Source organism: Pongo pygmaeus, chromosome 3, assembly GCF_028885625.2.
Source record: "Pongo pygmaeus isolate AG05252 chromosome 3, NHGRI_mPonPyg2-v2.0_pri, whole genome shotgun sequence".
Lineage (NCBI taxonomy): Eukaryota > Metazoa > Chordata > Mammalia > Primates > Hominidae > Pongo > Pongo pygmaeus.
In genome coordinates, this window is record NC_072376.2 from 115420783 (window position 1) to 115443139 (window position 22357).

The following is a 22357-nucleotide window of genomic DNA, read 5'->3' on the forward strand; positions in this document are numbered from 1 at the left end:
ATTTTTAATTGCATATTTTCTGAACATACATACTTTTTTCTTGTTACTGTTCCCTAAACAATACAGTATATTTACAGAGTGTTTACATTGTACTAAGTATTATAAGCAATCTAAGGAGGATGTGTATAAGTTATATGCAAATATTATGGCATTTTATATCATGGATTTAAGCATCCTTGGATTTTGGTATCTGAGAGTGGTTCTGGAAATAATCCCTCATGGATACTGGAGGATGACTATAATATGAAGTATATTAGAGATAAACATATAAAGACAGGCACTCAGAGGAGTGGCTTACCAGCAGACATGTAATAAAAACATGAGAATTTCAGTTGCCTGACATCTCAGTGTAAGCCAGAGATATGTGCTTGCTGGCTGCCCAAAGAACCTATTTCAGTTTAGCCCTGAAAGAAAGGAACTTGGTTGTCTAGCATAAAGCAGTTACCTTTTCTTCATCTCTACCAGTTAGACCGCAGCTACATTGTTATATTTTTAACAGCTTTATTGAAATATAATTGACATACAATAAATTATACATACCTAAATAAAGTTTGATAAGCTGACATATATATATGCCCATGAAGCTCACCAAAATCAAGATAATGAACTTCACCACAAGTTTCCTTATGCTCTTTTATAAATCCTTTCTCTTGTTCTTCCCCCACCCCTCTGTCTTCTTACCCACAAGATACCTCTGATCTGTTTTCTGTCATGGTAGATTAGTTTGCATTTTCTAGAACTTTATTGAAGTTGAATCACAGTACAACTTCTTGTCTGCCTTTTTTCACTTAGCATAATTATTTTGAGACTTACCTATATTGTTGTCTCTCAGTAGTTCATTATCTTTTATTGCTAAATAATATTCCATTGTACGTATTTGCCACAATTTATCCATTCACCAGTCAGTGGACATTTGGTTTGTTTCCAGTTTTTTTTTTTTTTTTTTTTTTTGAGACTGAGTCTCACTCTGTCACCCAGGCTGGAGTGCAGTGGCGCAATCTTGGCTTACTGTAACCTCCGCCTCCTGGGTTCAAATGATTCTCCTTTCTCAGCCTCCTGAGTAGCTGGGACTATAGGCGCCCGCCACCACGCCGGCTAATTTTTTTATTTTTTAGTAGAGACAGGGTTTCACCATGTTGGCCAGGCTGGTCTCGAACTCCTGACCTCAGGTGATCCGCTCAGCTTGGCCTCCCAAAGTGCTGGGATTATAAGAGTGAGGCACTCCACCCAGCCTCTTCCAATTTTTGTCTTATTACAAATAGGGCTACTATGAACATTCTGTGCAGTGTTTATATGGACATATGTTTTCATTTCTCTTAAGTAGCTTAAGAGTGGAATAGCTAGATCATATGGTAGATATGTGTTTAACTTTTTAAGAAACTGCCAAACTTTCCCAAGTGTTTTTTACTACTTTATGGTCCTACAAGCTATGTATGAGTGTTCCAATTTCTCCTGACTAGTTAGGATTAGTCTTTTCAATTTTAGCCATTGTAATAGGTGTGTAGTGGTATTTCATTGTCATTTTAATTTGCATTTTCCTAGTGACTAATGATATTGGCATTTTTTCATGTGCTTCTTTGTTATCCACGTATCTTCTTTGCTGAAATGCCTGTCTGTATTTTTCCCCATTGTTCATTGTATTCCTTTTGTCAGTATTTATTTATAGGTGACACATATGGGAGTGGCCTTAAATGTTTTTTAACTAATAAAGTCATAACAAGGTAACATATACCTGGAGGAATATGAAAAAGCATGACAAACTTTACTTTGCGAGATAGCAAAATTTAAGGTTTCACTATATAAATCTGAGTATTAGGTCAATTTTTTTTTTGTGGGTTTTTGGGTGAAACCTGCTAGACAGATTCTAAAAGAGCAGTCACACTATGTCTATTTTTTAAATTATTAGCTAGCAGAACCACCTCAACTCATATTTACTAGTCCCTAAGTCACTTCCACAATTAAGAGTATAGGCAGTAGTGTGATAGAACTGGCTTGTAACAGCTTACAAGGGTCAATTTAAAAATTTTAGGAATTTTGCAGGCTGATTGTTAAACACAGCCATTATTAAAAATTAATTATAGAAACTGACAATTATATTAAAATCTGTTAAATAAAGCTCAATAATAAATACTCAAAACTCACTTCCTAGTTATTTTACTACAGACATACCTCATTTTATTGAACTTCATGGATATGGTATATTTTAGAAATTGCAAGTTTGTGGCAGCCCATATTGTGCAAGTTTGTGGTGCCATTTTTCCAACAGCATGTGCCCACTTTGTTAGTATGTTTTAGCAATAAAGTGTTTTTTAATTAAAGTATGTACACAGGCCAGGTGCAATGGCTCATGCCTGTAATCCCAGCATTTTGGGAGGCTGAGGTGGGAGGATCGCTTGGGCCCAGGAGTTTGAGACAAGCTTAGGCAACACAGTGATCCTGTCTCTACAAAAAATTTTTTGGCCGGGCGCAGTGGCTCATGCAATCCCAGCACTCTGGGAGGCCAAGGCGGGCGGATCACGAGGTCAGGAGATCGAGACCATCCTGGCTAACACAGTGAAACCCCATCTCTACTAAAAATACAAAAATTAGCCAGGCGTGGTGGCAGGCACCTGTAGTCCCAGCTACTCAGGAGAGGCTGAGGCAGAAGAATGGTGTGAACCTGGGAGGCGGAGCTTGCAGTGAGCTGAGATCGCGCCACTGCACTCAAGCCTGGGCGACAGAGTGAGACTCCGTCTCAAAAACTATATATATTTTTCTAAAATTTTCTAAAATAGCTGTAGTCTTAGCTATTTGGGAGGCTGAGGTGGGAGGATTGCTGGAACCTGGGAGGTTGAGGCTGCTGTGAGCCGTGATCTTGCCACTGCACTCCAACCTGGTAACAGAGCAAGACTCTGTCTCAAAAAAAAAATGTGTACACTTGTTTTAGACATAATGCTATTGCACATTTAATATAGTGTAAACGTAACTTTCATATGCACTAGGAAATGGAAAAATTCACACGAACTAAACCCACAGTATCTCTGAGGTATGCTATACCTTTTACTGTGTTCCGTGTTTTTGTGGTTATGTCTATTGTATCTGCATGGTGGAAGTATTACAGTTTGATAGTGTGCACCTCTTCCCAGCTCTGTGTTCAGTGATGTTCTTTGGAACATGACACAGTACCACATAGGAGTACTTTCCCCAGGGAAATTTGAAAACACCACAGATCAGATCTCTGCCTGCTGCTCCCTGCTTCAGGCTAGTTGTTAAACTTTACCTACACACTTGTGATGACATGACCCTTCAAGTTGACTGACTTCTGTCAGTAATGAATAATCGAGGCATCAGTTAGATGGAGAGTTTACCTTTGTAAAACACTTAACTCTCAAAAAGAAATATTTTTGTTACAGAATAAAGCTTGTAACACCTAGTTTTCTTGGTGTTCAATGTTTTCCTTACTTCCAAATTCTCTAAGGTAGAGAAAGGTAAAGTCTGACTACTGGATAAGGGGGGATACTAATGCAGTAGTTCTGTGGTCTCAAGTAAAAGCATAATATATTACATTTGAAGTAGAACTAGAAAGGATGCTAAACAAAACTGTGCTGGGCAAAAAAAAAAAAAAAAGAGGAAAAGGAAAGGCAAATAGCTCTATCTAACCAAAATTCTATTCATGTGAGGGAGCAAAAGATGATACAAGAGGAGAGTTTCTTCGGACCCCCAAATCAGCTTTTTAATGGATGAAGCTCTTTTTGTCCAGAGTTACTGAAGCTTCTGGATGTTGTTAGGCATTTAAGTTCCCAGACAGATTCAGTAAAATACTATAGCAGTCCAGAGAAAACCAAATAAACTCGCAGGGAGAGGGAGGGAAGGGAAATTCTTAGTATAAAAGATAAATCTACAGCTAAGGTTGAATGGCTGTTACAATTAAATTTTTTTAAAACTAGGAGAAACTGACTAAGGATTTCAAATGGAATGGAAACTGTCTTACACTTTAGGGTCTAAATGAAAGGGATATATGTTTAAAATGTAAAAGAAAGAAATATATGACTTTCTTCTTCTTTCTTTTTTGAGACAGGGTCTCACTCTGTCACCTAGGCTGGAATGCAGTGGCGCCATCATGGCTCACTACAGCCTCAACCTCCCAGGCTCAAGTGATCCTCCCACCTCAGCCACCACCACCAAGGAGCTAGGACTACAGCCGCTTGCCACCACACCCAGCTAATTTTTTTTTATCTTTTGTAGAAACAGGGTTTCACCATATTGCCCAGGCTTGTCTTGAACTCCTGGGATCAAGCAACCTGCCCGCCTTGGCTTCCCAAAGTGCCACGATTACAGTGTGAGCTACTGCACCCGGCCTCATATGATTTTGAATAAGGCATTTGCTTTATGCTTTACAAGGTACTAGTAGTAAAAACTGTTTAGAGTGATGCACATAAAGAACAGTTCAGACATAAATGTGAGACTGAAGCTATAAAACTACTAGAAGAAAACAAGAAAACCACTTCAGGACATTGGGTCTAGGCAAAGATTTTATGGCTAAGACCTCAAAAGCACAAACAGCAAAGACAAAAATAACCAAATTGGACTACATTAAACTAAAAAGCTCAGCAAAGGAACAGCAGCGTGAAGAGATAACCTGTTGTATAGAAGAAAATATTTACAAACTATTAATCCAACAAGGGACTAATGTCAAGAGTATACAAGGAACTTAAAAGTAAAAAAAAAATAACCCCATTAAAAGTGGGCAAGGGATGTGAATCGACATTTCTCAGAAGACACAAATGCCCAATAAGTATATGAAAAATGCTTAATATCACTAATCATCAGAAAAGTGCAAATGAAAACCACAGTAAGGTATCACCTACGACAGAGTAGTTATTACTAAAAAGACAGAAAATAACAGATGCTGGTAAGGATGCAGAAGAAATTCTTTTATACTGTCAGTGGGATTGTAAATTAGTACAGCCTCTGCAAACACAGTAGTTCTCAAAAAACTAAAAGAACTGCCATATGATCTGTCAATCCCACTAATGGGTATTTATTCAAAGGAAAAGAAATCAGTTCAATGCAGCACTATTCACAATAGCAAAGAACAGAATCAACTTACATGTCCATCAACAGATGAATGGATAAAGAAAATGTGTTACCTATGCACAATGAATACTATTCGGCCACAAAAAAGAATGAAATCATTTCCTCTGCAGAAACATGGAAGGTACTGGAGATTATTGTATTAAGTGAAATAAGCCAGGCACAGAATGACAAATATCACATGTTCTCTCACTCAGGTGGAAGCTAAACATGTTCATCTCATGGAGGCAGAGAGTAGAATGACGGTTACCAGAAGCTGGGAAAGGTGTCTGGGTGGGAGGGGGGATGAAGAGAGGTTGGTGAATGGGTACAAACATACAGTGAGATATGGAACAAAGGAATGTTTAATAGCAGAGTAGGGTAACTATAGTTAGTAACAGTGAATGCTTTTTGTATTTTAAAATAGCTAGGAGAGGAGACTTGAAATGTTCCCAGCACTTAGAAATGAGAAATATTCGAGGTGATGGATACCCCAGTCAAGGTAACAAAATAGCCCATATACCTCATAAATATGTAAACTATTATATATCAATTTTTTTAAAAGTATAGCAGTTTGGTACAAAAATTAGCTGGGCACGGTGGCAGGCGCCTGTAGTCCCAGCTACTCAGGAGGCTGAGGCAGGAGAATCGCTTGAACCCAGGAGGCAGAGGTTGCTGCAGTGAGCTGAGATCATGCCACTGCACTCCAGTCTGGGTGACAGAACAAGACTCTTAAAAAAAAAAAAAAGTATAGCAATTTGGTATTAAACTGGAAGGACCAAAGGACCTAACAAATAATCTTTAAACCAGTCAATGCCCTATGTAACTTGTTTACCAATAAATTGGACAGAACAGATGGAACTTTAGTGGATACAGGTGGTTTATTTTTAAATGAGGAGGGAATACAAATTCCCCAGGAGATAACCTCTTTCTCTAAGAACATAAAGTTTTATAGAGGAGACAGAATATTTTCATATGAAAAATACCTAAGAATATATGAAACTAATATATGTAATAGGAAGCTATTACATATATTAATGGTAACTTAGTTGTTCAGTTTTTAGTTACTGCTGAACATCTTGACTATTTAAATAAATCACTGTTTTTTCCCTAACCTTGTCCAGATTTCCAAAACTCAGTTACTCTCCTAACCAGTCTACTTAAGTGAATATATTTTTCCAGTCACCAAGACTAAGATTCAGTATAATGGAGTCATCTTTGTTTTTCACCCTTCCCTTTCCTTATGAGTGTCCATTTCTACTTATTTAGGCCTTCAATGCATATTACATCTTAAATTATATAACAGTTTATACATTTTAAAATATTTTCATCATTATATAATCACTCTGAGTTAAGCAGAAGTGGTTAACATTTCATCACTCAAGTATTTATTGAGGGCCTACAAGGTCATTACAAGGTGAGTGACATATAAATAAAGATGCAGAATCAGACAGGTTAAATGACTTGCCCAAGGTGACAGGATCAGTGATTATTACCAGTCCTATGAATCTAATGTCAACATTCTTTTCATTACACTATGATGCCTCTCAACTCATATTTGGTCCATTACTGTAAATTCATAGTGGGCTTCTCTGCCTCTACTTTTCCTTCTCCAGACTATCTTGCACATCACCATTAAATTAAACACAGTTTTCATTATAATGTAGCACAATAAAGAACTTTTCAATGGTTTCCTATTGTATAGAGGAGAAAAACTTTATCTCTGCTTTTTACAGGATATCTCTATTAAACTGTGATCCTCATATTCTTTTGAAGATACTTTTACTTTTCTAAGAGTATGCCTTTGCTTTTAGCAGTGTTAACCTTCTTTGAGTTTCAAGTCCCTAAGTAACAGTTATTGCCATAGATCTAGATATTTATGTACCAAACATTATCTATAGACTACATATATGCACAGCAACTACCTTGTGTATTTTGACTGAGGGAGTAAAGTTTTTGATATTTAAAAAAAAAAAAAAAAAAAGAGTCGTCTTTGCTGGGTGAGGTGCCTCATGCCTGTAATCCCATTGCTTTGGGATGCCAAAGTAGGAGAATCACTTGAGACCAGGAGTTTGAGACCAGCCTGGGCAACATAGTGAGACCCTGTTTCTACCAAAACAAAAAACAAAAAAACGCTGGGCATGGTGATGCATGCCTGTAATCTCAGCTACTCAAGGAGGCTGAGGTGGGAGAATCAATTGAGGTCAGGAGTTCAAAGTTGCAGTGAGCTATGATGAGACCAGTGCACTCCAGCCTGAGCGACAGAAACCCTGTCTTAAAAAACAAAACAAAAAAAACCTCGAGTTTCACTTCTGATAATTAAGAACTCAGTGGTTTTGATCATACTTCTGCTGTGAACAACCAGAAAAGCTAGACCAAAACCAGACACCCCTGTTTAAAGGCACTTGTTAGTGACAAGTTGTATTTTCCACTATCACAACAAAGAAAAAGGGAAAATATGTGGCAGGCGTCTTTAGATTTGGAGACAACAAAACATAGTACAATTGGGTAAGCTGTTCTTAGAGGCTTAACTGTAACTGTAAGACTACCAGTTTTGGCCAGGTGTGGTGGCTCACGCCTGTAATCCCAGCACTTTGGGAGGCTGAGGTGGGCAGATCACCTGAGGTCAGGAGTTCAAGACCAGCCTGGCCAACGTGGTGAAACCCCGTCTCTACTAAAAATACAAAAATTAACTGGAAGTGGTGGTGCATGCTTTTAATCCCAGCTACTCAGGAGGCTGAGGCAGGAGAATCGCTTGAACCTGGGAGGCAGAGGTTGAAGTGAGCTGAGATCTTGCCACTGCACTCCAGCGTGGGCAACAGAACAAGACTCCGTCTCAAAAAAAAATTACCAGTTTTGAGTGGGGTAGGGCCCAGACTTAGGCTTTATGATCCTGTAGACCCAGTGGTATTAGAAGTTAATGTAGGAGAGATGTTATATGAAGCCTCTGGCAAGTTTCAGTGCAAGAATTACAACATAGACCCTTAAGGTTTAGGAGTAAGGCCATATCTTCCTTAGCCATGGTTTTGTTTCATTTTTTTTTTTTTTTTATTTGAAAAGCACCTCTTGACTTGCTACTGGTACCTGGAAGAGATGTAACACCTGACCATGGGACATCAAGTGACTGTGTGAATCAAACTGCCCATCATGAATTGTTGTTATTTGACTCACCAAACTGTACAACTGGATAAACACAGGAGCAGTGTACTACATATGAGACTGGAACCATGAATGAGCAGGTGACTCAGACTCCTATAGTACCTGCCTCTACTCCTTCAGCACTTCTCCCTCAACCCACATAAACTGTCATCATAAGGAGTTCCCTCTGACCAGTTAATGGAAGAGAAAAAAGTATGGATGTTGTGGATATCCTAACATATCTCTGGCCATTGGACCCCTAGAAACCTGTGGCAAGTCCTGGAAGTTTTTCAAGGTTCATCTTGCACCTTCTAGCATGCATATGTCTTACCAAAGCATGTAGAATGCTGCCTACTTTTGCTCATCAGTTTCATTTAATACAATTTCATTACTCTAATAAATCAGTGTGATGTTCTATGGAATAACAAGACCATCAAGGTCCCTTCATACCATATAGAGAACAGGAGAGTTGATGTAGCCTGAGACAAGACAGTAAGGACTTACTGTTATCCCTCCTATTTAAACGTAGTCTGTTTCTGATTCTCCTTATAATTAGAATGGTGGTGGGGGGGACATTTCCAGATCAATATCAGATCAGTATCATGTCAACATGTGTATTAATTTCTTCCAAAGAAGATACCACACCTAGAACAGCAACCATAATTGGCATCCCTACCTAATTAAAGTTTGCAGTCCACTGTCATTCTTCACTAGCCATCTGGTTTTTATACTGTCATTCTCTATGATGTATCTGGTGGCCACAGGAAATTTAAATGGGAATGTGGTATGAATCACCATGACAGCATGGTGGCACTAATCTCTGCAATTCTTTTGGTTTTTCTATTTTGCTTTTTTATGTTTTGTAGAAATGGAGTCTTGCCATGTTATATAGGCTGGTCTCAAACTCCTGGGGTCAAGCAGTCCTCCTGCCTTGGCCCCCCAAGTGCTGGGGTTATAGGCATAAGCCACTGTGCCTGGCCAATCTCTGCAATTTCCTCAGGGATATAGTCCTGCTTTTCCTTTACTATCTTAATGAGGAGTGGTAGAAAGTAGACCTAAGCTGCTGTGTAGCACTTTCTACCATAATAGCAATCCCTCCATGGATCAGGAAACCAAAAATAAAGATTGTTATTAAAAGATATATATTACTACTACACATCTGGGACTGGAGAAATAACCACAGTATGGGTCCTTCTGGATCTACTATTAGCCACAGCCAGGCCAAGATTCCATCACTTGACTTCCTTAGGTCCCCTATTCTGACCAGTTGTCCAGGGTAGAGTTTTGGGTTTCTAGTATTAGTACAAGTTAAGAGACAGTGCCTTAAGAATTCTAGCCAGCCTGGGCCGGGCGGTGGGTCACGCCTGTAATCTCAGCACTTTGGGAGGCTGAGGCGGGTGGATCACGAGGTCAGCAGATCGAGACCATCCTGGATAACATGGTGAAACCCCATCTCTACTAAAAATACAAAAAAATTTAGCCAGGCATGGTGGCGGGCGCCTGTAGTCCCAGCTACTTGGAAGGCTGAGGCAGGAGAATGGTGTGAACCTGGGAGGCAGGGCTTGCAGTGGGCCGAGATCATGCGGCTGCACTCCAGCCTGGGCAACAGCAAGACTCCATCTCAAAAAAAAAAAAAAAAAAAGAATTTTACCCAGCCTGGCCAACATGATGAAACCCCATCTCTACCAAAAACACAGAAACTAGCTGGGAGTGATGGTGCATGCCTGTAGTCCCAGCTATTCGGGAGGTAGAGGTTGCAGTGAGCTGAGATTATGCCACTGCACTCCAGCCTGGGTGACAACAGAGCAAGACCTTGTCTCAAAAAAAAAAAAAAAAACACCACCACCACCAAAACAAAGAATTTTGGGTATTTTCCTTTCTCTAGTGAATGGTCACTGGTCCCTATGGAAAAGGCTTAGGGCAATGATTCCCCCAACATGTCTGCTCACTGGAAGTATCTGGGGAACTTGAAAAAATACTGATGCCTGGGTCTTCCCCGAGATTACTATTTAATTAGTTTGGGTTGTGGCCTGGGCTTTAGAATCCTAAGGTGTTCTAATGTGCAGACAAGTTTGGGAACCCTTGTCTGCACTGGATTAGGGAACAATTCGTTGTATACAGCTGTGATTGCATTGCCCCTTTCGTCAAAGGATCCAGTCTCTTTCCATCAGTGAAGGAGTACCAAGTCTGGGAGCTAGATGAGATGCTTCAAATTTTATTACAAAACTGCAAGAATTTTTCCACCTATATATGTCAAGCAGCACCTTGGTAGGTTACTTAATCTATTATATTTCCAGGGACCTCATGATCATTTAGCCATTATCACTTTTCCCTGTGGGTCAAACTACTCTGGTTAACGTTCTCTCCTTTGACTTATTTTGGTAATTGTGCCTACTTTGTCTCTGATATTTATTTATTTATATTTTTATGTTTTTTGAGACAGTCTTGCTCTGTTGCCCAGGCTGAGTGCAGTGGTGTGATCTCAGCTCACCGGAACCTCCATCTCCCAGGCTCAAGCCATTCTCTTGCCTCAGCCTCCTGAGTAGCTGAGACCACAGGCATGCACCATCACACCCAGCTAATTTTTGTATTTTTACTAGAGATGGGGTTTCACCATGTTGACCAGGCTGGTCTCGAACTCCTGGCCTCAAGTTATCTGCCTGTATTGGCCTCCCAAAGTGCTGTGATTACAGACGTGAGCCACTGTGTCCGTCTTGTCTCTGATATTTATATGCCATTATGTGGCCTCTGCTGCCTTAGGATTCTAATGTTCCCACTAAGATCAGCAAACCCAGTTCCACTACAGTGTTCACCACCATCATCTCTCACAAACAAAGACAGCCACTTCAGAGCTCCTTGGAAATAGTGGTGCTCCCATCATCATTGCATTCCTTAATGACATGGTGAAAATTAACAATGGCTAAGGAGCCTTTGTGTTTTCTCCTCTACAATATGCCCAGGAATTTCTGGCATTTTGGCCATCTTATTTATAGGCTATTACTGAATTTAAGCCTCATCCTACCAAATTATTAATGCCAAAATATTAACTCTTGATTCTTAGGTAAGTGCACCCATGCCAATAAATTTGCCATGATCTAACCTTAAATGTATTCTCATATATGCTGTCCAATTTCCCACTGATTAAAATGGCAAGGCCTTTAGTTCTCCTACATAGGCTTTCTCTCTCCAGAGAAGGCCTCACTTCTCTGACTAGGCTATGTTGGGATATAACTGGAGGCACTAATAGGTAGTAAGGGTAAATTCTTTATTTTATTATTACTTTTTGGAGACAGGGAGGGTCTTGCTTTGTTCAGACTGGAGTGCAGTGGTGTGATCATGGCTCATTGCAACTTTGAACTCCTGGGTTCAAGTGATCCTCCCACCTCAACCTTCTGAGTAGCTGGGACTACAGGCGCAAACCACCATGCATGGCTAATTAAAATTTTTTTTTTTTAAGAGACAGAGCCTTGCTGTGTTGCCTAGGCTAGTCTTGAACTCCTGGGCTCAAGCAGTCCTCCCAACTCAGCCTCCCAAAGGGCTGGGATTACAGGCATGAGCTACCATGCCTAGCCCCAGCCGGTAAATTCTGAGGAGAGCATGTATCAGCTTGTGAAGGAGCTTGCCCAAGTGCAATCACTGAAAGCCTCTATGCATAGGAGGCTGGTTTCCTCAGAAAGAGATTTAGGGGAAGATTGATGTTCAGAGTTTTCAGCTTCATTTTTCTTTGCTCAAATGTCCCTATCGTATGTCTTAGGACCCCTCTCCCCACCAATGTCCCAGCATTAGAATAGGAAAGGGGAAGAATTAAGCATGGTAGTACAAATCTACCATATCTGCCCAGTGATTACAGAAGATAATCAACTCCTTCAGACCTGTAATGGAGTTCTGATGCTTCACATACAGTCATTTTCTTTTTGTTGTTGTTTATGATAGTGTCTCACTCTGTTGCCCAGGCTGTCACCCAGGCTTGGAGATCAAGGCTCACTGCAACCTCCACCTCCTGGGTTCAAGCGATTCTCATGCCTCAGCCTCCCAAGTAGCTAGGACTACAGGCATGCGCCACCACACCCAGCTAATTTTTGTATTTTTTCATAGAGATGGGGTTTTACCATGTTAGCCAGGCTGGTCTTGAACTCCTGGCCTCAAGTGATCCACCCACCTCAGCCTCCCAAAGTGCTGGGATTACAGGTGTGAGCCACTGTACCTGGTCACCACATACAGTCTTAATTGTAGTTTTTATGTTTTTTTTCTTATATATTTTTCTTTTCTTTTCTTTTTGTTAGAGATAGGGTCCCACTCTATCACCCAGGCTGGAGTGCAGTGGCATGATCATAGCTCACTGCAGCCTCAAACTCCTGGGCTTAGACAACCCTCCTGTCTCAGCCTTCTGAGTTGCTGGGACAACAGGTGTGTGCCACCATGCGCAGCTAATTAAAAAAAATTTTTTTTAGAGATAGGGTCTTGCAGTGTTGCCCAGGCTGGCCTCAAACTCCTGGCCTCAAGAGATCCTCCCACCATAGCCTCCCAAATAGGGGCCTACAGGTATTAGCCACCATGCCCCTTAACACACGTATGCCTAGTGTTCCATTATTGGAACGCTAAGCATGTGGGAATTATTTATAGCCTACTGCTCAAGGTCATCGCCAAGGTCAGATTTTTCACTCATGCAAAAATTCAAAAAATTGCAACCTCTGGCATAAATGGGCTAAATACTTTCTGTTTCGGACCATAAGAAAAGCCAGATGGATCTATAATCTTTATAATTGCTATGGTTACCATGGTGATACACTCCTCACCTGCTTCACTTGATTTCATGTTGTTACTGGTAATCATAATACTACTGCAAACTGGCTGGGCGCAGTGACTCCTCCCTATAATCCCAGCACTTTGGGAGGCAAAGGCAGGAGGATCACTGGAGCTCAGGAGTTCAAGACCAGCCTGGGCAATATAGTGAGACTCTGTCTCTACAGAAAAACAAAAATAGGCCGGGCACGGTGGCTCACACCTGTAATCCTAGCACTTTGGGAGGCCAAGGTGGGTGGATCACCTGAGGTCAGGAGTTCAAGACCAGCCTCGCCAACGTGGTGAAACTCTGTCTCTACTAAAAATACAAAAATTAGCTGGGCGTGGTGGTGGGTGCCTGTTATCCCAGTTACTGGGGAGGCTGAGACAGGAGAATCGCATGAACCTGGGAGGCGGAGGATGCAGTGAGCCGAGATCACACCATTGCACTCAAGCCTGGGTGACAAGAGCGAAACTCCATCTCATAAATGAATAAAAAATAAATAAATAATGGCTGGGTATGGTAGTGCACGCCTATAGTCCCAGCTACTTAGGAGGCTGAGGCAGGAGGATTGCTTGAGCCTAGGAGGTTGAGGCTGCAGTGAGCTATGGTCCCACCGCTGCACTCCATTCTGGGCAACAGAGTGAGACCTTGTCCCAAAAAAAACTAAACTAAATACTGTAAGCCGTGGATTACCTGTAGTCTGTAGTCTCTTTCCTTATAGCAACAAGGTTATTCCTCTGATTGATTTTACGTGTGCCTGTGTGTGTGTGTGTGTGTGTGTGTGTGTATCCAACCCAATCTCAAAATCTTACTTAAGGGTCCATTTCCTGTAATAACTTCTGTTGCAAATTACCATATCTTTAGAGTCTTAAGAAGAAATAGAGGACAGATTAAAAATAATTTAAGAAGGCTGGGCATGGTGGCTCATGCATGTAATCCCAGCACTTTGAGAAGCTGAGGCAAGAGGATGGCTTGAGCCCAAGAGTTTGAGACTAGCTGGGACAACATGGCAAAACCCCATTTCTACAAAAAAAACTAGCTGGGTGTGGTGGCACACACCTGCAGTCCCAGCTACTTGGGAGGCTAAAGTAGGAGGATCGCCTGAGCCCAGGAGGTTGAGGCTGCAGTGAGCCCTGGTTGTGCCACTACACTGCAGCTTGGGTGACAGAGTGAGACCCCTGTCTCAAAAAAAAAAAAAAAAGGAAAAATACTGGTAAAATGTATTACATTAATAATTCTGTTTATCAAGGCACCATTACAAAAAGACTAACCATAATGTAAGAAAAGATACTGGCCACACATATATTTGACCAAGAACTCATATCCAGAATATATAAATGATTCCTAAAAATCAGTAAGAAAAAGAATGACAACCCAACAGAAATATGGGCAAGTGACTTAAACAGGCACTACAGAAAAGATCTCCAAAATGTCTCTGAAGGCCATTTTTGTCAAAAAAAAAAAAAAAAATCTCCAAATATTAAGTACCATAAAATGGTGCTCAACTTCAATGGTCATCAAGTAAAAGGTTAATGTCAAAATGAGATACCACTACATTCCCATCAGAATGACCAAATTAAAAAGATTGACAATACCACGTGTTGACCACAGTGTGGAGAAAGTGAAACTTTGATACACTGTTGTGGGGAAGTAACGGGGGACGGGGGACAGGGATTGGGTAAAGTTTCCATAAACTTGGAAAACTGTCATTCTTTACAAAATTTGAAAATACATAAATGACTAAGCAACTTTAATCCTAAGTATATACTCAGCAGAAATGTCTTCACTTGCATGTGAAGAGACATACAGAAGAATGCACCATAATTGGTTAATAGCTTTAAAGTGGAAACAGCCCACTGAAATATCAAGAATAAAATGGACAAATATATTTTATCTATTTAATAGAATATAGAAGTGAATGTGAACAAACTATAAACACCACAGATCATTTTCAGAAATATAATGGTGAAAATATACATTACATAATTTCATTCATGTAAGATTCAAAACTAGGCAAAAATGATGTATGGTTAGAAATTAGAAGAGTGGTTACATTTCGGGAAGAGTGACAGGATAGTTACTGGGAGCTCTCATAAGAAGGTTTCTATTTCCTGGGTGCTGGATACAGGGACATTCTTTGTGATAAATCACTCATTTTTGTCTATATGCTATATTTTAATTTTTTAAAAGGGTAGTCCTTAAAAGATTATGATTTAGGGTTTACCGCCTTGCCCCTCTCCATCAATTCAAATATTTCTTCCAGTTCAGATCCCACACCTTACATGAAGCCTTTCCCAACCATTTCAGCCAGAAGGAATTTCTCTTTCTTCCTGGTTTTTATGCCATGTTCTCTGGGAGGTAGTGTAATACAGTGGAAATAATATAGGCCAAGGAACTTGGACTTTAATCTGTGTGGCAATAAAGAGCAGAAGAGTGACTCGGTCAGACTTGTATCTACCCACCACAAATTTATCCAATTTTACTTATATTTCTTTGTGAACAAATATGAAAATTTATATACATATATTAAATATAAATATATAGCTTTTATACCACGGAATACTACTCAGCTATAAAAAGAAATGAAATAATGGCATTCACAGCAACTTGGATGGAGTTGGAGACCATTATTCTAAGTGAAGTAACTCAGGAATGGAAAACCAAACATCATATGTTCTCACTTATAAGTGGGAGCTAAGCTATGAAGATGCAAAGGCTTAAGAATGATACAGTGGACTTTGGGAAGTTTGTTGGGGGAGGGTGAGAGGGGGGTGAGGGATAAAAGACTACACATTGGCTACAGTATACATTGCTCAGGTGACAGGTGCACCAGAATCTCAGAAATCATCACTAAAGGACTTATCCATGTAACCAAAACCCACCTGTTCCCCACAAACTATTGAAATAAAAATTTAAAAATACATAAAATGTGTAATTTGTGAGATTGTTACAATATTTGCCCTCAATAAATCATGCCTACTTTGTTCATGCAATCTTTGCAATGTGCTTTTGCCACTTTTCCCATCAAAGGGTTTATTTCCTTACCCCTTGAATCTAGCTATCTTTGTGACTTGCTTTGACCATGGAATGCAAATAGATGTGACTTTGTACAACTTCTTAGACTAGGTCTAGAGAAGCTTCACAGCTTCTTTTTTCACCATTTGGAACACTGCACTGAGACCACTATGTTATAAGTCTGGGAGGGAAAGACAGTGTAAAGGCAGCCACAGGAATGAACACAGGGGAGACTAACAGAACTTTCTGGCCAAATCACAGTGTGGTGAGAGATAATAAATCACGTTGTTTTAAGCCACTGTTTTGGAATGCATGTGTAATGTAGAAGTAGATAACTTGTAGGAAACAGAGTCCCTTTTCCATTACCTAGCTCACCTATTAATTTACTCTGTTGTGGCAGAGAATACAATTATTTCCCAACATCCTTTCTCCTCTTCTTCCTTTAATATTAGAACCCCCATTTTGTTTTGTTTTGTTTTGTTTTTTGTTTTTTTTTTGAGACAGAGTCTTGCTCTGTTGCCCAGGCTGGAGTGCAATGGTGTGATCTCGGCTCACTGCAACCTCTGCTGCCTGGGTTCAAGCAATTCTCCTGTCTCAGCCTCCTGAGTAGCTGGGACTACAGGTGCACGCCACCACACCCCTCTAATTTTTTTGTATTTTTAGTAGAGACGGGGTTTCACCGTATTGGTCAGGCTGGTCTCGAACTCCTGACCTCAGGTGATCCACCCGCCTCAGCCTCCCAAAGTGCTGGGATTACAGGCGTGAGCCACCGTGCCCGGCAGAACCCCCATGTTAGCTGGGTACATTGCTACACGGATAGTGACTATAATTTCCTAACTCTCTTGAAAGTTTGGCCATGTAACTAGGTTTTGGCCCATGGGTCGTTAAGTGGAAATGGTGGCTCCAACTTCTGTGATACGCCCTTAGAAAGAAGAGGTATACTCTTTTACTATTTCCTGTTCTCAAATGTATCATGGCAGGAGCTGGAACTACCATCTTAGGCCATGAAATAGAAGCCATATATTGAGTAGATCAGATTAAAAAGCTAAAAGTAGCTTAAGTACCTAATATCCAGAGCTGCTCTATCAGTCCTGAACTGATTATCCTTGGACTATGAGAGAAAAAGAAATTTACATCTATGTCATTACTATTTTGACCCGAGAGCAAGCAAACCTATAATCCCAAGTAATATGTGTTTTTCACATTCCCTCATATATATATGTTCATGTATATATATATATATACAAATATAAATATCTGTATGTGCACACACAAATATGTAAACATCTCTATAGGTATTGATGTATTTTGTTTTACAGATTGAGATCCTACACTTTTCTCCATCTTTTTCTCATTTAGCAATATCTGGAAATGACAACTCATACAACTTGAATTCATTCCTTTTGATAGCTGTATAATATAGGATGCAGGAGTTGTAATTCATTATGCTGTTTTCCTACTGATTAGCTTTCATTGTTACCCTTTTTTCCACTATGAATATTTTTGTGAATAGAACTTTATGTATTTTATTTCTATAGAACAGATTCCCAAGAATGGTATAGCAAGGACAAAAGATATTTGTAGCTTAAAAAATTTTAATACAGGTTGCCAGACTGTTTTACAAATAGGTTGAAAAATTTCACATTTATGCCAGCTATCTATAACAATACCCTTTTACTTGGACCCCTCACCAGCCATAGTTGCTATTGGTCATTTAACATTTTTCCCAGTCTGAAAAGATGTTTCACCTCACTTGTGACAAGAGAAATGCATAGTAAAATTTTACTGAGATTAAACATTTCTGCTTATTAGTCCCAAATGCAACAGTTTGAATAACATACTCTTAATAACAATGCTGTGGGGGCACTCTCATCTGTTTATACAGCACCTATGGAAAGAAATTTGGCAATATCTGTCAAAATTACACACAAACACACACATCTTTAACTTAGTAATCTCTTTTCTGTGAATTTATTCAGCAGATATCTTGAACATGTGAGACAAAATTATGTACATTATTATTCAGTGATACTGTTTGTAAAAGCCAAAGACTGAAAACAATGCCCATGTCCATCATAAGGGCTAGTAAAATAAGTTCTGGCATTCATGTAGTAGAATACTAAGCAGCCATTAAAAGATAAGGAATCTCATTATGGAGTTACATAAATAATTCTAAGATATATTGTAAACTAATATATGTAGGACAGTGTATATATTGTTACCTTTATTTTTAAAATGGAGAATAATATAAATTTGTATTTTTCTGTAAAATCTCTGGGAAGGTACGCAAAAAACTAATAAAAGTATTAATGGGATAGGTGGTGGTGGTATGAGAAATTGGTGAACAGGAGATCACAAGGGAGACTGAAACTCAAAACATCTCTCTCTCTCTACACATACACTATCTGAATGAACTATCTATTCAAAAAGAAAAGAAAAATAGCTCCTATAGAGTGAATTCAATTTCCCCTACTGTGAGTTTTATGATCCTCACGTTCATCAACTGAATAAAAGGGATAAGATCCACTTCACAGTACTTTCTGAACACTAAATTAGAGGTGTGCTTAGCTCAGTGTCTGTCCCATATTAGGCACTCAGTAAATGTTAGTGGAATTAAAAAAAATTGTTTGTCAGTCTGTTAGACTAACTGGCATCTTATTATTTTAATTTGCATTTTCCTGATTTCTTCTGATTCTGAGCCTCTTTTCACATTTGGATTTATTATTCTCTGAATTCATATTATTTGCCCATCCATTCTTCTGTTGAATTGCTTGTTCCCTTGATGTGAATTTCTGAGTTCCCTGATTAAACCTCCTTGCAAATATTTTTCTAAATTTGTTGTGTATCTATTAATTTCGTTTAGATTTTTTTTGCAAACAAAGGTTATTTTTATATTGACAAATGTGTATATTTTTTAAGGATAATGTATATTCTGCTGTTCTTACATGAAGTATTCTATAAATGTCAACTAGATCCAGTAGATTAATGATACTACAGTTCAATTTTTACTGATTTTCTGCCTGCTGGATGAATTATTGAAAGAGAGATGTTGAAGTCTCTGTGATACTGGATTTGTCTATTTCTCTTCGTGGTTCTATCAGTTTTTGCCTTACACATTTTAATGCTGTTAGGTGCATATATGTTAAAGATTGTTACATCTTTTTGGAGAATTTACCTCTTTACACTTATGTAATGCTTCTCTTTATCCCTGACAGTTTTCCTTTTTCTGAAATCTGCTTTGTCTGACAATATAGCAACTCCAGCTTTCTTTTTATTAGTTTTAGCATGGCAGATCTTTCTTTAGTTATTTACTTTTAACCTATCTATGTCTTTATATTTAAAGTGAGTTTCTTACATATGGTTCCTGAAAACATGAAAAACTAGTAAAGGCTGTTGTCTTCCTCCCTCTAAATCAACCCTGAGTAACAACAGAAACAAGAAGGAAGCAAAAGCTTGAGGAATAAGATAAAAAACTTAAGAGGAAACCATAGTTAGTGTTAGGAGTAAGTTCTGAAATACTGTTTTGCCATGCCCCACTTTGCTTTGGGACAATCAGTGCCAAACTACTGATTGCTACAGAAATCACCAGCAACAGATCAGGCTTCCTGTAGGATTAGATAAAGGGTCTGTTGAAGTGAGTTGCCAATGAAAAAGTGGGGCTGACCAGATACTACAGAATATTGGGGCATTCACCCCTCCACTCCTTCCCTGCTGCCAGAATTCTGATAAATTATAACAGCCTTCTGCTGCTGGATTGTGGATTTCAACACAGATCCTTACTAGAGAAACAGTAGCAAAGAGAGCATCAGTTCTGTGGTTGCCTAGAGCTCTTGCTTTCTGCTCCTTAAACTTGTGGGAAGGGATAAAAACTAGGGTCTGCCACTTTGCTCTACCTTTGTATCCATTATTAGAAGGGGTAGTAGATAACACTAGGAGAACATGGCTTGTGAACCAAAATATCTAGACACCTGAGGAGTATGATCACTATCAAACACAACAAATTCTATATGTACCAACAGAAGTAGAATAATAGGATATACCAATACTTTTAATAACTTAATTATTCATTCAACACAATTTGTAAAGATAGAGGGTCTCACTCTGTGTCCAAGCTGGAGCAATCATAGTTCACTTCATGCAGCCTTGAACTCTTGGGCTCAAGCAATCCTCCTGCTTCAGCCTCCTTACTAGCTGGGATTACAGATGTGTGCCACCACACCCACCTAATTTTTAGAATATTGTTTATAGAGACGAGGTCTTGCAACGTTTCCCAGGCTGCTTCAAACACCTGGCCTCAAGCAATCATCCTGCCTTGGCCTCCTAAAGTGCTGTGATTACAAGCATGAGCCACTGTGCCCAGTCCATTCAGCAGTTTTTTACTGAACACCTACCAAGTGTCAGGTACTAAGGATTCATCAGTCAACAATATAGGTGAATAATTTTGTTCATGTGGGACATGGCAAGGGGGACACAGACAAAAACATACAAATAACTAAATAATAAACAATTTTAGAAGGTAATATTTACTACCAAAACAATGCAGAGTAGGTAGATTGGGACTGATGAAAGGGTTGCCATTTTAAAATGAAACCCATCCTAAAATAGGAGCCACAAAGATGCAGGGTTGCGGTGAGGTTGGTAATATGTGAAGAGTGAACAAGAAATCATAAAGCCATGTGAGATTATTAGGTGTGGAAAAATATGAGCTAAAATAAGGATCATAGCTGGGCATGGTGGCTCTTGCCTGTACTCCCAGCACTGTGAGAGGCCTAGGAGGCAAATCACTTAAGGCCAGGAGTTCAAGCCTTGCCAACATAGCAAAACCCTGTCTCTACTAAAAATGCAAAAATTAGCCAGGCATGGTGGCGCAAGCCTGTGATCCCAGCTACTCGGAAGGCTGAGGCACCGAAAATTTCTTGAAACTGGGAGGCAGAGGCTGCAGTGAGCTGAGATTGCGCCACTGCACTCCCGTCTGGGCAACAGAGCAAGACTGTCTCAAAAATAATAATAAAAAATTAAAAAATAAAGAATATCATAGATAAATAGCAGGTGGATCGGATCTTATGATGCTTTTGAGATACAGAATTTTAATATTTTTGTGCAGTTAAAATCTCTAGAACTTTTCCTTTGTGCTTTCCAGTGCTTTCATGCTTTGAAAAAAAACTTTTTATCCAGAGATATTTTTAGGTTGATACTTAAAATATTTTAAATTATAATATTCGTATATGGAAAGAAATTCAAACAAAATAGGATAGTAGAAAGTAAAAGGCCTCATCCACTGTCTCTCCTCCTTTCCTCAGAAGTTACCATTTTTCTAGGTATCCTTCCAGAAATGTTCTATGTATAATCAAATACATGTAATTTTTAAAATTTATAAATAGGATACTATACATACTTTCTACAATTTGCTTTTTTCATTCACACATATGGCGCTACTCCAGAGATTGAGGTTTTAAATATCAGGAAAAATTTTATTTAGAAGGCAAAACTACAGAGACAAAAGATAATTGGTTACCCAGGGGTATAAGGTAGGTAGGGGTAAATAGGTGCAGCATAGGGCATTTATAGGGTAATAAAATGATTATGTATGCTACTATTATGGTGGATACATGACACTATGCAGTTGTCAAAATTGATAGAACTGTACAGCACAGAGTGACCCCTAATGTTAACTATGGATTTTAGTTAATAATGTAGCAGTACTGGTTCATCAGTTGTGACAAATGTACCACACTAATGCATGATATTAATAGGAGAAATGGTGTGTGTTGGGTTAGGGGGTGACATATGGGAATCTGTATTTTCTGCCCTATTCTGTAAATTTAAAGCTATTCTTTAAAAAGTCTTTGAAAAAACTTCATTTAGAAAAACTATTCTTAAAGCTTTGTATAGAATATTTTAAAGTTGGAGGCTAGAGGTCACATATCTGGTAGACTGTTGCTATGGCCCAAACATAAAATAAAGGGCTGTACTATGGTAGCAAATAAAATTACTTTGAATAGGTTTGCTAATACCTAAGAAAATTCCACATTAGAAATTGAGTGGAATTTAAAGTTTCTAATATAAAGAAATCATGTGTCAAACATAGTGTTAATCAAAAGTAGGAAAAAACTATGCATAAAAATTATGAGAACAAAAGGAAATGTGGCTGAAAAGATGCTAATAGCCATAACATGTTGAATATGTTGTTTCTTTTTAAAGTTAACATGACACAGAGGAACCAGGAAATGCATCTACTGTATTTAGTTTTATTTCTTAAATTGTTTATTTCCAGATTTCTATAACATATATATATTTTTTAATTCAATTTTATTTTGTGTGTGTGTGTGATGGAGTATCACTCCCTCGCCTAGGCTGGAGTGCAGT

General features: G+C 39.0%; 1 protein-coding gene and 1 pseudogene across 3 annotated transcripts in view; both read right to left on the minus strand.

Annotated features, from left to right (window-relative positions):
• UBE2D3 (ubiquitin conjugating enzyme E2 D3) overlaps positions 1-22357 on the minus strand; it is a 72969-nt gene that overhangs the window by 39207 nt on the left and 11405 nt on the right. The window lies entirely within an intron of this gene.
• LOC129035951 (U7 small nuclear RNA) lies at positions 1832-1884 on the minus strand (annotated as a pseudogene).